This window comes from Eubalaena glacialis, chromosome 7, assembly GCF_028564815.1.
Source record: "Eubalaena glacialis isolate mEubGla1 chromosome 7, mEubGla1.1.hap2.+ XY, whole genome shotgun sequence".
NCBI lineage: Eukaryota > Metazoa > Chordata > Mammalia > Artiodactyla > Balaenidae > Eubalaena > Eubalaena glacialis.
The window spans coordinates 40,405,535-40,424,268 of record NC_083722.1 but is presented as its reverse complement, the minus strand read 5'-3'; the positions used below and the strand labels follow the sequence as shown (position 1 = coordinate 40,424,268).

The following is an 18,734-nucleotide window of genomic DNA, read 5'->3' as shown; positions in this document are numbered from 1 at the left end:
CCTGATGTAATCAACTGTCTTTACCCTTTTGATTTCCTGTTAATAAATTTTTCTAACACTTTTTATACATTACCTATAAAAAAACTGTAAGTTATAATATGACCATTAAAACAAGGATAATTCTAGGGTAAAACCTGACTGTGAAAGCTAATCATTGGAGCACATATAAAACATCACACCCTAATCAGGCAGTACACTTAAAAATATTCCTTGACATGGAGGATAAGATGTTATAAATTTAAATAAATTTAAAGAAATTTAAGGGCTTCCCAGGTGGCACAGTGGTTAAGAATCCACCTGCCAATGCAGGGGACATGGGTTCAAGCCCTGGTCCGGGAAGATCCCACATGCTGTGGAGCAACTAAGTCCCGTGCACCACAACTACTGAGTCTGCACTCTAGAGCCCGCGAGCCACAACTACTGAGCCTGCACTCTAGAGCCCGCGAGCCACAACTACTGAGTCCACGAGCCACAACTACTGAAGCCTGTGCGCCTAGAGCCTGTGCTCTGCAACAAGAGAAGCCACTGCAATGAGAAGCCTGCGCACCACAACGAAGACCCAACGCAGCCAAAAATAAAATAAATTAAATAAATTAAAAAAAAAAAAAAAGAAATTTAAGTATACCTCATTTAGTGAGAATCTTGAACCAAAATGGGAAGCTCTGTAATGGTTAATCCTAGAATTCACTTGAGATAACCAGATGTGAAACTCACAAGTAGGCTAATTTGTTGCTATATTACATTACCTCAGACTGTCCTTTTGCAGCTTCTTTGCCATTTTCACGGCTGTATTTTACATTGCGTATTACCCTTAATTGCCCCACCCTCAATCTCTTGGTTTTTGTTTTGCTGAGAATATAGAACACCCACATGTTTCCATCTCTACATTCACCTACCTACCTGCATCCATGCCCACATACCCTGCCTCTCCTTCTGGTACTACAGAGGCACTATCTGTGCTCCAGGTGAAAACTAACCCCTCCATCTGTGCATTAGATCTTCTCTCTGCCCTACTTAAGGACATTGCTCCAACAATTCTCCCCCCTCTCTTCTGCATCATAACATTTTACCTCTCTCCCAGATCAAATCATTTCCATCATCATAAAACATGCTTTAATTTCTCCCTTAAGAAAAAATAAAACAAAACCCTCTCGACTCTACATCCCCCGTCTATCTACTGCTCCTCTTTATAGCAAAATTATTCAATAAAACTGTCTATAATAACCGATGTATATTCTCCTTTACCCACTCTCTCCTGAACCCACCACAAACAGAATTTCATTCCCTTATCAAGGTCACCAATTAATGACCTCCAATGGTCAACTCTCAATCTTCATCCCACTTGACGCATCAGTAGCCTTGTCATGGTGACATTCACTCTGTGTTGAATCAATCTTTCCTTGGCTTCCAGGACACATACTCTTCTGGTTTTGTTGCTCCCTTGCGTGCTACTCTTTCCTTAACTCCTTGCCTCTAAATCATGCAGTGCTGAGGGACTTGGTCCTCAAGCTGTCTTCTCTTCTATACCTACACTCTCTTTGTGATCTTGTCCAGGCTTGTGACTTAAAATACCACTGATAGGCTGACAACTTCCAAATTTATATCTCTAACCCATACTTCTCCCCTGAACACCAATTTCTATGTATAGCTGACCTTCTCCCCATCCCAAACCTGCTCCTTCAGTAGTCTTCTCCATCTCAGGAAATGGCAGCTCCACCCTTCCAGTTACTCTGGTCAAAAACCTTAGGGCCATCCTTGACCCAACTCACATGTCACACTCAACCAATTAACAAAATCTCACCTTCAAATATAATCCAATTGTGACCTCATACCACCTCCTCTGCCAGCATCCTGATCTAAGCAATCCTTAGCTCTTACTTTGAATAAAGTAGCAGCTCCCTAACTGGTGTCCCTGCTCCCATCATTGCCCCTTTGCCGACATAGGCTATTCTCAACACAGAAAGAAGGGAAACCCCTTTTAAACTCAGATCATACCCTTCTTCTGCTCAAAACCCTCCAATGACTCATCTCACTCCAGATCCACATCCTCATATCTCACTGCCAAAGTCCTCACAAAGACTTTGATTAAATGAGATTATATCTTGTAAAGCTCCTAACACAGTACCGGGCAAAAAAGCACTTGACTAATAACAATGCCCTTCCTCCCATCAGAGTTTCACATCCGGCTGCAGTTACAGTCACTTAGTGCAGCAGTTCTCAAAGACTCCTGAAGGGCCACAGGCCTCTGAGGGGCCAATACTATTTTCATATTAATACTAAGATGTTATCTGCCTTTTCCACTCTTATTCTCTCAGGTGTATACAGTGGAGTTTTCCAGAGGCTACATGATAGGCAATGATGCCATCACTCTGACAACTAATGGAACGTGTGCTTGTATAGTCTTGTGTTATCTGGAATTTTCTAAGATAACAGGTTTAGGGTACAAATACGTTTTTCAGAGATTAACTCAGTTTCATCTCAGTTCTGCACTCTTACCAGCTATCATCACTTACACATGCTATTCCTATAAACTGAATATTGTCTAACATACATATCGTTAACTTCAAATTCTGAAGCTTTGCTTATGCCTACACAAAAACACAAGCAGTACATTTTGTTGTTTTATTTTGCAATAATGTTTTTAAATTTTTTAAACTTTTCTAAATTTTAAAATTTTATCTAAAACTGCTATTTTAACATTTTATGCCTGTAACAACATTTTATTCCCAAATAAAAGAAAACGTGTCTATAATAACTTTTTTAGATTTAAAAATGAATTGTTTCCCTAAAAAAGGAAGGTTAGAAGACACGATTTCTCAAACCACAGCTGTACCATCCACGTCTAAAGATGATGAAAAAGATGAAACTGACCATAGCAGGGAGCTGTCTGATTCATGAAAGAGGAGTCTATGCCAAGAAAACTGGATGAAACTGAAATAAGAAACAAAAATATGATGGCTTGATGATGTTAATTATTTACCTTATTGTGTCTTATGCAATGACATTTTCTAATATTATTATTGAGGTACCATTCTGAGACTAATCATTTCAAAGTTTTTTTTGTTTTGGTTGTTTGTTTGTTTATGGCTGTGTTGGGTCTTTGTTGCTGCGCGCAGGGTTTCTCTAGCTGCGGCGAGTGGGGGTTACTCTTCACTGTGGTGCGAGGGCTTCTCATTGCTGTGGCTTCTCTTGTTGCGAGCATGGGCTCTAGGCGCACAGGCTTCAGCAGTCGTGGCTCGCGGGCTCTAGAGCTCAGGCTCTGTAGTTGTGGCACACGGGCTTAGTTGCTCCGCAGCATGTGGGATCTTCCCAGACCAGGGCTCGAACCCGTGTCCCCTGCGTTGGCAGGTGGTTTCTTAACCACTGTGCAACCAGGGAAAACCCATTCAAAGTTTGTTTTGTTTTTTTTTTAAAGAGCAATTACTGCTATCTATTTATTTTAGATTTTTTGATGTGGACCATTTTAAAAGTCTTTACTGAATTTGTTACAATATTGCTACTGTTTTATGTTTTTTGTTTTTTTGGCCCCGAGGCATGTGGGATCTTAGCTCCCTGACCAGGGATCGAACCTGCACCCCCTACACTGGAAGGCAGAGTCTCAACCACTGGACTGCCAGGAAAGTCCCTCAAAGTTTTTAAAAAAATAATATTTTATATACAGTGATTAAGCAGGATTTATTCCAAGGATGCAAGGATAGCTTAACGTCTGCATATCAATGAATGTGATGCACCACATTAACAAAATGAAGGATAAAAATTTATATAATCATCTCAATAGATGCAGAAAAAGCTTCTGACAAAATTCAACATCATTTATGATAAAAATGCTCAACGAAGTGGGTATAGACGGAACATACCTCAACATAATAAAGGCCATATATGACAAACTCACAGATAACATCATACTGAAGGCCAAAATACTGAAAGCTTTTCTTTTAAGATCAGAAACAAGACAAGGATGCCTACTCTCACCACTTATTTTCAACATAGTACTGGAAATCCTAGCCAGAGCAATTAGGCAAGAAAAAGAAATAAAAAGCATCCAAGTCGGAAAGGAAGAAGAAAAACTGTCACTATTTGCAGATGACATGACCTTCCTTACAGAACACTCCATCCACCAACGTTAAACAAATTTAGTAAAGTTGTAGGGTACAAAATCAATAAATAAAAATCAGTTGCATTTCTATACACTAACAATGAACTAGCAGAAAGAGAAATTAAGAAAAAATATCCCATTTATGATTGCATCAAAAAGAATACCTAGGAATAATTTAACTAAGGAGATGAAAACTGTAAGAAACTGAAGAAGGGCTTCTCTGGTGGCACAGTGGTTAAGAATCCACCTGCCGATGCAGGGAATATGGGTTCGAGCCCTAGTCCGGGAAGATCTCACATGCCACGGAGCAACTAAGCCCATGCACAACTACTGAGCCTGCGCTCTAGAGCCCGTGAGCCACAACTACTGAGTCTGTGTGCCAAAACTACTGAAGCCCACACGCCTAGAACCCGTGCTCCGCAACAAGAGAAGCCACTGCAATGAGAAGCCTGTGCACCGCAACAAAGACTAGCCCCCACTCACCACAACTAGAGAAAGCCTGAGTGCAGCAACGAAGAACCAACACAGCCAAAAAAAAAAAAAAAAAGAAAGAAACTGAAGAAGACCCAAATACATGGACAGTTATTCCATGCTCAAGGATTAGAAGAATACTGTTAAAATGTCCATATTCCCCAAAGCAATCTACAGATTCAATGCAATGCCTATTAAAATTCCAATGGCACTTTTCACAGCAATAGAAAACAACAATCCTAAAATGTGTATGAAACCACAAAAGACTCCAAATAGCCAAAGCAATCTTGAGAAAGAAGAACAAAGCTGGAGGCATCATGCTTCCAATTTCAAACTATATTACAAAGCTATAGTAATCAAAAGAATATGGTGCTAGCATCAAAACAGACACAGATCAACAGGAAAGAATACAAAGTACAGAAATAAACCCCTGCATTTATGGCCAATTAATGACAAAGGAGCCAAGAATATACAATGGGGAAAGGATAGTCTCTTCAATAAACGGTGTTGAGAAAACTGGACAGCCACATGCAAAAGAATAAAACTGGGCTACCATCTTACCCCATACACAAAAATCAACTCAAAATGGATTAAAGATTTGAACATAAGATCTGGAACCATAAAACTCCTAGAAGAAAACATAGGGGGTAGCTCCTTGGCATCGATCTTAGTGATGATTTTTTAGATTCGATACCAAAAGCAAAGGCAACAAATGCAAAAATAAACAAATGGGACTATATCAAACTAAAAAGCTTCTGCACAGCAAAAGAAATCATCAACAAAATGAAAAGGTGATCTATTCAATGGGAGAAAATACTTGTAAATCATATACCTGGGGACTTCCCTGGTGGTCCAGTGGTTAAGACTCCATGCTCCCAATGCAGGGGGCCCAGGTTCAATCCCTGGTCAGGGAACTAGGTCCTGCATGCAACAACTAAGACCCAGTGCAGCCAAATAAATAAATAAATATTTTTTAAAAATCATATATCTGATAAGGGGCAATATTCAAAATATATAAAGAAGTCACACAACTCAATAGCAATAAAAGATCTGATTTTAAAAACAGGAAGAGGAACTAAATAAACATTTTTTTCAAGATGACATCCAAATGGCCAACAGGTACGTGAAAAGGTGCTAATCATCAAGAAAACATCACTAATCACTAATTATCAGGGAAATGCAAGTCAAAACCACAATGAGATATCAGTTCAGACCTGTCAGAATGGCTGTCATTAAAAAGACAAGAGATAACAAGTACTGGATGTGGAGAAAAGGGAACTTTGTGTACTGCTGGTGGGAATGTAAATTGGTTTAGCCACTATGGAAAACAGTATGGAGGTTCCTCAAAAAATTAAAAATAGAACTACCATATGATCCAACAATCCCATTTCTGGGTATATATCCTAAGCAAACAAAATCACTATCTTGAGAGATACCTGCACACCCATGTTCAATGCAGCATTATTTACAATGGCCAAGACATAGAAACAAACTAAGAGTCCATGAATGGATGAACAAGAAAAAAAAATGTGATACACCCACCCACACACACACACACAATGGAATATTATTCAGCCATTAAAATGAAACCCTGCTCTTTCTAACACTGATGGAACCTCAGGGAATTATGCTTTGTGAAATAAGTCAGACAGAGAGAGACAAATACTGTATGATCTCGCTTATAGGTGAAATCTAAAAAAACTGAACTCGTAAAAACAGATAACAGATTGGTGGCTGACAAAGGTGGGGGTGGGGTGGTGTGCCCATGGTCAAAAGGTACAATCTTTCAGATTTTGGGGGTTTTTTGGCCACGCCGCATGGCTTGCGGGATCTCGGTTCACCGACCAGGGATTGAACCCAGACCACAGCAGTGAAAGCTACCAGGGAACTAGGTGGCTAACCACTAGGCCACCAGGGAACTCCCCAAACTTTCAGTTTTAAGAGAAATATCAATAAGTTCTAGGGATGTAATGTACAGAATGGTGACTATAGTTAACAATATTGTATTATATATTTGAAAGTTTCTAAGAGAGTAAATCTTAAAAGTTCTCATCACAAGAAAAAACATGTTACAGTGCAGAAACCAGAAAGACCTCACCTTAACCAAGCAATCAAGGTTAATATCACCAGTAATGAGACACACTGACATCATGTACCCTTTTTTTTTATGGTGGTTTTTTTTTATTGATTTATTTTTATTGATTTATTTATTTTTGGCTGTGTTGGGTCTTCATTGCTGCACACGGACTTTCTCTAGTTGCGGCAAGCGGGGTCTACTCTTCATTGCAGTGCACGGGCTTTTCCTTGCAGTGGCCTCTCTTGTTGCAGAGCACGGGCTCTAGGTGCGCGGGCTTCAGTAGTTGTGGCCTGTGGGCTCAGTAGTTGTGGCGCACTGGCTTAGTTGCTCCGCAGCATGTGGGATCTTCCCAGACCAGGGATCGAACCCATGTCCCCTGCATTGGCAGGCGGATTCTTAACCACTGCGCCACCAGGGAAGTCCCCATCATGTACCCTTTGATATGATGCAATGACAAGGGCACATCACTTCTGTGATATTATTGCCAAAAATGCATGACCTCAATCTAATCATGAGAAACCACCATTAGACACAAGTTAAGGAACATTCTGCAAAATAACTCACTACATACTCTGCGTGAGACTCAATTTTCTTCAGATACTTATATTGAAAGATTCTGAATGCAGTAATGAAAACCCAGCTATCTTCAATTAATTCAGACATTAAAGAGATTCGTAAAACCTGTAAAATACCACCATTCTTTTCACTAGTCTCACATTTGCTTCTTATTAATGAGCACTAGGGGAAGAGGGTGGTAAACGGAGGGTGGTAATTCTTTAAGATGTTTGGTTGCCATATTCCAAAAAATGTGTACTTCATGAGACTGGAGAAAGATAAGCCAATAATTACTACGGTTGCCAAATATTATCTTCTTTTGTGATTTAACAATGTCATTTACAACAAGAGTGGAACATTTAAGTAAATTTTTCATCCACTCAATGGGTACATAAACATTAAAATGTGTATGCAGAGTTCAGATTATAAAAAATGTTTATTATACAGGAAAAAACAGATTATAAAATTGTATTTAAATAAATCACAATGTTATAAAAACTAAAAACCATAATGATTAAAGAAAAGAATTTACTCCTTATGTTTTAGAAGAAATTATTTGGAGGTTGAATGGTATTTATCGGCACAACAATTGTGGGCCTACTATGTGAAGAGCACCATGTAGGTACCATGGAGGATAAACTATGAGAGATACATTAGAACTCTGGTAATTTATAATCTACTGGGCTCAAAAGAGGGGGTGTTTTTTCCACATTTGCTACAGTGAGTGTGAAATATCTTTATAATGGAAGAAAACTAATAAAACTGCCTTCAAAAATATTTGGCTTTGGTATTCAAAATTTGCCCCCAAAAATCCATGTTTCTGATAAATTCAACTTCTTCCCACAATACACATGTGCTACCTCCGGGATGCATGATCAGCTGCAGCTAAGGGTGACAATGAGCAACAGATGCTGCTGAAGTTGGTACAGATTATGCTCCTATAATCGTATCACAGCCTCTCATTCCACCTGCTTTGTTGTGTTTTGTTTTGAATGCTGGTGTGGGGAGTCAGTTTTAGAAACATATTTTTATTCAAATTTCTCCATTCCACTCATTTAACTCCTTTTGTGGATCTGTCAAAAGAAATTTGTATTCTTTCTACCTCTGTACATTATTTTACCAGAAATATCACAGTAGACGGGTATGAACACCCTTCTGGTTTCAGGTCCCTTAACTCCCTGAAGTGGCTAGATAGACCATGTCTTAGGTTACTTCTATGTTTACAAATTTAAAGATTCTATAAACTTAGGTCCTACCTCCTTCCATATAAAGCCCTTTCAAAGTAAACCCACACAGCTCCATTTATGCATTAAGTCCTTTCTTTCCCAGTTCCTATATTTTTGGATCACAGTCCACACTGAAGTCTATCTTTGTGCAGCTGTGTTAGGCTGTTATGATCAGGATCTGACTTTTTTTATGCCTGCACAATTTGCATTAATGTAATGACAGCAAACTTCTACTCACCCTTCAATACCCAGATTTACTTCTTTCCCACTGTTTCCAACTTCCCAATTCAGCACTAGTCACTCCTCTGTAGCCTAAAGCCTTCTGGAAAGGGTTTTCTTACAATACTTATATCATAACTATCTGTTGACCATTGTGATTCCTTCAGTGATTCCGGCCTTAGTAACAATGGCTAACAATTCCTGAGTGCTCAAGATGGACCGGGAGGCACTTTATCCATCTTTCTTCCCTCAGGTTTCATAGCAACTATAGGAATTAGGCACGATTTATTCCCATTTCACAGATGAAAAAACTGACTATCAGCGTCCCACTCTTCTGATCTTACACGATACTCCCAGATCAGTCCCAGACCTTGGAACATCTCCACTGTTCCCCTTCCCCTCTCCAGCTCCTATGTGAAAAGGGATAAGGAAATATACAAAACTTAAACACCATAAATTCTATCCTCTTTTGAGCCCAATAGATTATAAGTTACCAGAGTTCTACAAGTGTCTCTCCTGCTCATAGTTTATCCACCATGGTGCTCTATACACAGTAGGCCCACAACTGTTTGTGAGGATACATACCATTCAACCCCCAACCTTAGAAACTATCATTTCAATCCCAACCAAACCACAGCAACTCTGCCAGACTTCTTCTTGCCTCTCAAATTCCTATCACCAGACCACTTCTAGTAAATATACTTCACTTCTCTTTCACAGAAGGATGGGGTCATCTGGAAGGAGTTTTCTCAAATTCACATCAGTATAATTCAGGCTCTAGGTTTTTTTCCTTTTCTTTTCTTTTTCTTTTTCTTTATTTATTTGGCCGCACTGGGTCTTTTTAGTTGAGGCACATGGGATCTTCATTGCTGAGTGGAGGATCTTTAGTTGGGGCATGTGGGATCTTTAGTTGCAGCATGCGAACTCTTAATTGCAGCATGCAGGATCTAGTTCCCTGACCAGGGATCAAACCCAGGCCCCCTGCATTGGGAGTCCAGAGTCTTAGCCACTGGACCACCAGGGAGGTCCCTAGGTTTTTTTCTTTTATCCACCCTCCAGTCTCAGTAGAAAGTGCATTTCTTTCCTAAAACCTGTCCTAATCAACCCAAATCTATGAGTCCATCTTACCATTTTACTGGAACAGCTTTCGATAGCCATCGTTCATTCCATTGCTCCATCTCACGTTCACACTATTTGACTGCTCTAGGTCTGACAGTATCGCCCACCATTCCCTTCTGAAATGTTCTCCTCCCTCTCTGGCTGCTATGGGGCCCCAAGCTCAGGCCCTGCCCTCAGCTTTTCTCTTTGTGCATTTTCTCTTATGCTGACTCTCCATTCTCCCCATCTAAGTCCCTGACACTCAACTCTCTACCCATAGTCTTGACTTCTCACTCCTCTAATCCCACAACATCAGTTCACTGCATTACTTCCAATCTGACATGACAAAAACCAAAGTCTCATCTTCTCTCCAAAACCAACCTCTCTTCTAAATTTCCATTTTTCCTGTCACCCAGGATCAAAATTTTAAAGTCATCTTTAACCAAAACCCCCTTCAGGGACTTCCCTGGTGGTCCAGTGGTTGAGAATCTGCCTTCCAATGCAGGGGACACAGGTTCGATCCCTGGTCGGGGAACTAGGATCCCACATGCCACGGGGCAACTAAGCCCACTTGCCTCAACTACTAAGACTGTGCGCCACAACCAGAGAGCCCGCACGCTCTGGAGCCCACACACCACAGCGAAGGATCCCACGTGCCGCAGTTAGGGCCCAACACAGCCAATAATAAATAAATATTAAAAACAAAAACAAAACCCCCTTCATCTATAACATACCATCCTTCACTAAATCTGTCCATTCCTTTGATTGCAACTCCTCTTACTTCAGTCCTTCACTTCATTCCCCTGCTGCCATGGCTCTCAATTCTAGCACAGAGTAGCATTCTCCCAACGGTTCCTTCTGGTGAAAAGCCCAGCGTTTATCCTACATTCCAATCTCAAGCCTTTCCACAACAACCCTTTGAAGGACAATTATGGTTCCCCACTGTGGGATCAAACCAAATTCCTCATCCTCTGAAATCAAGGTTCTACACCATAAACCTCCCCCTTCACCCTGCCACACCACTAGCCCCACCCCAGTCTCAGGCGCTCAGTCTCGAGCGCGCAACAAGCTCATTCCCAACCCCAATCATAGTGAGCCCCCTTCTCCTAACATACCCTTTCCCTTCCTTCCTATCTATCTAAATTCCATCCATTTCTTAAAGCCCAAGATTGACTCTTTCAGTATTTTGCCTCCAACCTGATGTACCTCCAAAACACAGCTCTTTTTTTTTTGGAGGCACCTCGCAGCTTGTGGGATCTTAGTTCCCCAACCAGGGATTGAACCTGGGTCCCAGCAGTGAAAGCACCAAGTCCTAACCACTGGACCACCAGGGAATTCCCTACATTTTTTTCTATTTGCTCCAAGTACTGTTAAGTCTTGCCTTTTCAATTTTTCTATCTGACCCCACACAAGACCAACAGTAGCCACGTGTTCAACTGTACTGAAATGGCTAAAGGAAATTTAATTCATCAGTTTAGAAAAGCATCTTCCTGGAGACTAGGGAACATGTCCACAGTTTTAAAAATCATCACTGCACCTAGAATAGTGCTTTGTATAAAGTAAGGACTCAATAAATTCTTGTTAACCAAGATAGAACTTGGTTACGATGTGCATTTTAAGAAGCATCCTACAGGGCTTCCCTGGTGGCGCAGTGGTTAAGAATCCATCTGCCAATGCAGGGGACACGGGTTCCAGCCCTGGTCCGGGAAGATCCCACATGCTGCAGAGCAACTGAGCCCGTGCTCCACAACTACTGAGCCTGCACTCTAGAGCCCACGACCCACAACTACTGAGCCCACGTGCCACAACTACTGAAGCCCACGCGCCCTAGAGCCCGTGTTCCACAACAAGAGAAGCCACAGCAATGAGAAGCCCGCACACCGCAACAAAGAGTAGCCCCAGCTCACTGCAGCTAGAGAAAGCCCGAGCGCAGCAACGAAGACGGAACGCAGCCATAAATAAATAAATAAATAAATGTATTAAAAAATCAAAAAGCAGCATCCTACAGTTTACATAAGCTGCATTTTTAAAATTCATTTTTTATCTGGACTTTGACACCCATAAGGTTTAAAATATTAAAAATTCACACATTCTCAAATATTCTATAGGTCAACTCTAAAAAGAGAAACCATAAGCATCAAGAGTAGGAGGGGCCTCCGTTAGCCGCACCCCGGCGGTTGCCAAGGCCGGCGCGGTGGAGTTGCAAAAGCTGCAGGTGCGGAGGAGCTGTGGAGCCAATCACGCAAGCCAGGAGCATGAGGACCTGGTGTCTGTGTCAGATTTGTACCTGCGGGTCGGATTCTCGTCCTTATGAAATAGTCAAACAGCCTCGCCATGCACCAGAAGAATATAAACCAAAGCAGGGGGAGATTGATCTTGGTACTACCTACAAACGGCATCTTAATTCTTGTAAAGTGCAGCGTGTGGCAACAGCTCGGCCTTTGGAGAGACAAGTTAAAAAAGGGAAGTTGGATACTGTCCCAACCTATAAAGAGTCATTGTGGATGGAATGGGGGAAATACAGATACAGAAACCTACAAAGAAAGAACAAGGAATATATGGATGTTCTGTCGCTAATCATCTCAGTTTGGATGTGGAAAGTTCTTCTGTGCTGTATGCAGAGGCACCTGTTATCTTGTCTACTGGAAGAAATATCACCAGACCGGAGCACAGCCATCTCTCCGTCGTGACTGGAGGCATCGTGGAAGCACCCCAGCGAGCAAACGTGACCATCCAATGTCCTGTAAAAGGTGTCCCTCAACCTAATGTAACTTGGTTGAAGAAAGGAGGATCTCTGAGTGACAATATTTCCTTGCTTTTCAATGGATCCCTTTTGTTGCAGAATGTTTCCCTTGAAAGTGAAGGAACCTACGTCTGTACAGCCACCAATGCTCTTGGAAAGGCGATGGCAACATCTATCCTCCACTTGCTGGAGACTTTCTGGGAGCTTGGTAGCTGGACACTTTGTTCTGCCACTTGCAGCCACTTGGGAGCCCGAGTTCAGAGACCCCAGTGTGTAATGGCCAATGGGCAGGAAGTGAGTGAGGCCTTCTGTGAGCACCTCCAGAAGCCGCTGGCTGGGTTCCAGCCCTGTAACATCTGGGACTGCCCCTCGAGGTGGTTCACGGGCACGTGGTCAGAGTGCTCTGTGTCTAGCGGCGAGGATTCCGCAGTCGGCAAGTGACCTGTAAGTGCACGAGAGCCAATGGAACTGTGCAGATGATGCCTCCGAGAGCATGTGCCCCCAGAGAGAGGACTCTGGGAAGAAGACCCTGCTCCAGTCACCCGAGTGTTCAAGGGCTTACTGAACCAGGGAACCAGTTGTTCTGATTAACTCCAAGCACTACATGGCTACACACTTGTCTAACTGGAAAATGCACAGCCCCAATTCTGTGCAGGGACGATGCAAAGCAGAGTGTGATACATCTTTCTGGAGCATCAAGTTTATTAACTAGAATTGGAAGAACCAAGGAGTTCTTGGAACAAGAACTATCCCCCTCCCCCACCAACACGGAAGACAGAAGAGTAGGGGAGGGGAGACGTGCCCCAGGAATGACAGTCCAGTCTCTGAAGTTTCACCCAGGTGGGGGTTGAGGGGCAGACCTGCAGCCACAGTGGCCTCGCTTTCGGTCGTCCGGGCTGCTCCGGACCATCCTCTGAGCTGGCCAGGGTCTTGGATACGATGCTTCCGAAGGCCGTGCAGAGAACACACTCATCTTCCACTGGACCGGGCCCCAGGGAGCGCGGCGGCCTGACCTTCCTGCCTCGGTCTTCCATGGGGTTCACGTGGGCTCACTTTATTATGACGCCTCTTCTGGGCAGCTTGCAACAAAGATGTTTTAAAATAAAGTTCCAGATTCTCCCAGCCACCCCTTGCTTTTTCTGGCTGTGGCCAGAGAGAGTGGATGAGGACACACTCTCAGGCTGCCCAGTGTGGGAGGACCTTCCAGTGTTGGACACACCCAGGGGGTAGCTGGTTCCCTCTGGGGCTCCAATCCTGCTGCTGCTGGAGGTGGATGTCCCAGTGCCACACTGTGGGGCTGGGCTGGGGGTGGCAGTCCTCGACTCCAGGCTGGGTGGGGGACAGGCAGACTCACTGGTCTTCTGCCCTGCCTGCTGGTCTTCCTGCAGCTGCACATTTTCTCCCTGGTAGAGCCACCTGGTTTGCAGGGAGGACACCACAGGGCTTGGAGAAGGCTCAAGTTCACTGCCACTGAGGTCCCCGGAAGAGAAGGGCTTCACAGTTATGATGGAGACCCCCACCTTGGGTTTCTTGGAGCTCACACTGCCTGTTCCAGTGTCCTGGATCTGGTCGCAAGTCAAGCCCGGAGTCCTCACCATTGTCACCTCCAGGTCCTCTTCACAGGGTGGCTGGAGTGGCTCCTTCTGGCCCATGTTCACCCATGGATGCCTCATGAGGTCAGGTAAGGTGCCTCTGTCACTGGGGTTGAGGGCAATCATTTTTTGTAATAGATCCCTTATCTCCAAAGACAGATAAGGTGGGATGAGGTATTGGCTTTGTAGGATTTGCTTCCGCAGCTCCTGGAAGTCTTTTCCCACAAAGGGCCGGGACCCAGTTACCATGGTGTAGAGCACTACTCCCAGGCTCCACACGTCCACCGCAGGGCCGCTGTAGCTCTGCCCCAGGAAGAGTTCCGGGGCAGCATAAGGGGGTGTGCCGCAGATCGTGTCCAGTTGGCCAGTGTCATCACACTTCTTGCTGAGGCCAAAGTCTGTAAGTCTGATATTCATGTTGGAATCAAAGAGGAGGTTCAGTGGCTTCAGGTCCCGGTGCACGATGCCCCTCTGGTGGCAGTGCTGCAGGGCGGAGACCAGCTGCTGGAACGGGCCTCGGGCCTCCGCCTCTGTCATACGGCCATGGATCTTCAAATAGCGGTACATGTCCCCCCCACTGAGGTACTCCATCACCAGGAAAACTGTCTCCTCCGTGTCAATCACCCCCAGCAGTTTTACAATATTGGGGTGATTCAGAGCCCTCATACTGCACACTTCCCGGAAAAGTGCCTGGACACTTGAGAAGTTCTGACGCCTTTTCTTAATGACCTTGACAGCCACCTGTGTCCCGGTCAGAATGTGCCGGGCCAACTTCACTTTACCGAAGGTGCCTTCACCAATGGTGCGGAGGATCTCGAAGTCATCAATATGAACCTCCTTGTCAGCAGAGTTGGCTGTGAGGCCCTGCATCATGGTGATCTGCTAACTACACTGACTGACAGCACTACCTAGCAATGCTAACTATGCTAACAATGCTAACTGTACTAACAGTGCTAAGTATGCTATTTCTACTAACAATGCTAACTATGCTAACTGTACCAACAGTGCTAACTAGTACTAACTACACTAACTATGCTAATAAAGTATTAACTATACCAACTATGCTAACTATACCAACAATACTGACTATGCTAACTGTAGAAAGAAAAATGAGAAAAATAAAAAAGAGTAGAGAAAAGGGAAAAAAAATCAACAAAATGGCAGAAACAAGGAAAAAACAAGCTAACTGTAGGTCCAAGGCCGTCAGGTCACCAAAAGCAGCTTCCTGGGCTCTAAGGACCAAAAACCTGGGCCCAGCTGTCTCTTTTATAGGGCTTTGTGAAGTACATCACAGTGGTACACTCTGGGGTCAGAGCAAGAAATGGACCCATCACAGCTGGGGATAAGCCACAGTGGTTTTCTCACTTTTTGAGTTCAAGGCCCCTTTACACTTAGGAAAAAGGATCCCAACGAAATTTTTCTTTACGTGTGTTATTAGATATTGGTATTCACTTTGTTATAAATTAAAATCTGTAGGATACTTCAGTGGCCTTTTTATTTCTAGTTTGAAAATGTGTAATAATTTTAAAGACCTCATAATGTCTACAATTGAAATATTCAATTCCTTTTCCTTAAATTCTGGTCTCAAAATAATGTTACAACTTAACTGACTTCATGATACTATACAAAATGTTCTGTTGCATAAGACACGATAAGGTACATTATGAAAGTGTATGAAACTGAGAGAAGATATCCCAGGAAGGTCATGAGCAGATTTCTCATCAGGAGCCTCAGAGGCCAGATGGCATGGCTCAATGTACTTGAAGTGTTGAAGGAAAGAAACCGTCAACCAAGAATCCTATATCTAGCAAAACTTTCCTTCGAAAATGAGGGAGAAATCAAGACATTCCCAGTTAATCAAGAGTTGAGAGAGTTCTTAACCACCAGACCTGCCTGCCACAGGGAGTTCTTCAGGTTGGAGTCAAGGACCCTGGACAGTAACTCAAAGCCTTATGAAGAAATAAAGACCTCTCGTATAAGTAGGTAGACGGGCGATGAGAAAAGCTAGTACTATTGTAACTTTGGTTTGTAGCTCCACTTTTTGTTTTCTGTTTGATTTAAGAGACTAATATATAATAAAACACACAAACATACAAATCATAAAAAAAAAAAGGGTAGGAGGGTATGATGCTGGTAAGCGTTTCATAAAAATATCAGTTCAGGTCAGTGTTAGTTACATTTACTCTAATTTGACTGGATTATTTTTTGGCCACTTAAAATAAAATAAATTTTACAAACTTTAGCATGAAAAACTTTTTACCACAAAAAAGGGAGGGGCAATGTTAAAGTCTGCTCCATAAATATAACGGAAAAGCTCTCCCAGAAAAATAAATAAATGAAAATTCTGACTCAAGACACAGACATCTGTCTGGTACACTGGATTAGTAAGGCGGTTACCTTACAAAACGACCCAGGGGGTATATTAGACAGGGTTCTTGGGTTGCTAGAACAGAAACCAAGTCTGGCTGTCTGTAGCCAAAAAGAATGTAGTGGAAGAAACATCAAAGGCTCAGAAAATTGGAGTGGCAGGGACTATAGGGCCAGGCTTGGAAGATGGGCCCATACCACGGGCACGCCAGGGCTGGCAGCAAGAGGCACGGCCTGGGTCTACAACACAGACATCTGGTCACCATACAGCCATTGCCCTCCACTCGCCCTCCAGCAGCCTCCTCAGAACCCAGCCTCCAAGCACTGAGCAACCAACTAGTGGAGCCTGAATCCTGTACCCACACAGGCCCATCAGAGAAGGGAGCTAGCACACCGGCCCATTTGGTTTCTGGGGTGGTAAGTGGGCTCTTCTTCCTCTCCAAGAGGGGCTTTCTCCAAAAAGCAGAGAATGCTCTGAGGAAGGAAGAGTGGGCCAGAGACCCTAGAAATAATAAACACTTACCCATCTCTCCAGAGACACACCCACTTCCAAAGTTATTCACAGAACGACTCCAGAAACATTATTCTATGCTCTCTGATTTTCTGCCAGAAAAATCAATCATTCAGTACACTCCAAAGCCCTGCACCATAGCCCCAAACTCTTCTCCAGAGGCTCTCCAGTGTATGCCATTGCCTCAACTGCCCTTGGCCTCTTCTGCTCAGTCTGACCACAGCATACTCTCCCCCAAGTCTCCTGATCAAGTCCTCTGCCAAGTCCTTCCAAGCCACACACCGTCTCAAACCCAAGAAGAATTCATCTCCCTTCTTCTTTCTCCCACAGCACTATATTTCTACTTAAAAAAAAAAACAAAGTTTAATTATAAAGGCAAAGCAATCCACAGGGATTATTTTAAATAAATATAAGTTGTCACGCTGGTTTTCTTTCATGCATTTAAAATTATTTCTTAGACATGCAATAAAGTACTAATTTTTAATGGTACATCGTATTAATATCATGAAATAAAAAAGTTAAATTTTGAAGGATTTTCCTGGTTCCAGCGGCGGCTCCAAAGTTCAAAATTGGTAGGGTTCTCTGTTGAGCTTTTTGTTTTCAAGTCTGTGGGGATGAGGAGGAAAAGTATCTTTTTCCCCGCCCCAGACATTGGTTGGGTTGGTCCCTCTTAACTTCTCTTTCTCCCAGCACAGACTGGGGGCAGAGCAGGGAGGCAGGCAGAGGATAAGAGCTTTCTTTATCCAGAGAAAGGCTTCTCTTTCCCTTTTTTCTGCCTAATCAATGGTAGCTGCTCCATGAACGATGATCGAAGGGAAGAAGGAAAGATGGTGGACCACTTACAGTGCCATGCTCCTATGAACAGGGCTCACCATCACCAAGTACTCTGTCTGCCCTGTCTGGTACCTTTTCTAACACTAAAATTGCCACAAAAGATGAAACCAGAGGATCACTGAACTACTGTAAGATCTACTCCAAATATCGCACTATATTGCAATTGCTGGCTTATCTATCTCCACTGCCAGACTGTAAACAACGTGAAGGTCGGGGCCTTGTTCACTGAACACAGAACAGTGCCTACAGCTCAAGAAGCACTAGCTAAATTAACAAACAAATACAAACAACTGAGGTTCAGAAATTCCCCAAACCATCTTCTTAACACAATTTACTACAACCCCAAGTTAGAAGTAGAAATTGCCTTTTTCTTGGTTTTATATTTACATAGCTGACACTGAATATTAACTTGTGCCAGCCCCTGGACTAAGTGTTCTATATAATAAATAATTTCACTTCATCTTCCCACACTACAATGAAATAGGAAGGTACTATTATTACACAGGAGAAAATGACGTGTAGAGATGTAAAGTAATTTGTTCAAGATCACAGACTAGTGAATGTAAAAGCCAGGGCTCCCTCCCTGACTGACTCCAGGGCCCAAGCTCTTCACCACCACAGACACCAAAACTCAAATGCCACCGTATGGGGCCTGGGCAGGGTATGAGTGTGTGAAGTCCATCAGATTATTCTGACAGAGACACATCATGTTTCCAAAGCAAAGAGGTAAGAATATTTTCATCTCCACAAAGAAATCAGCACTCTCCCATTTTTCTTGAAACATGTAGCCTTTTTTAAATCTTTCATCTTCCCACTTTTGAGAGAAATTTACAAGGGTACGAGAAATATTTGACCTTCCTCTTAACTCTACTTTCAGAAGGCAAGAACATCTCAGCCACCACAATAAATGGCAGCTGACCCTGGGCCCTGGTATCACAGAGACCA

The 18,734-nt window shown here is 43.0% G+C and overlaps 1 protein-coding gene and 1 non-coding gene across 2 annotated transcripts in view; one reads left to right on the top strand and one right to left on the bottom strand.

Moving 5' to 3' along the window:
* NUDT3 (nudix hydrolase 3) overlaps positions 1-18,734 on the bottom strand; it is a 119,681-nt gene that overhangs the window by 88,428 nt on the left and 12,519 nt on the right. The gene's annotated exons all lie outside the window — the stretch shown is intronic.
* On the top strand, positions 5,409-5,481 carry TRNAW-CCA (transfer RNA tryptophan (anticodon CCA)). The gene has a single exon. It is a non-coding gene; the product is annotated as a tRNA-Trp (tRNA).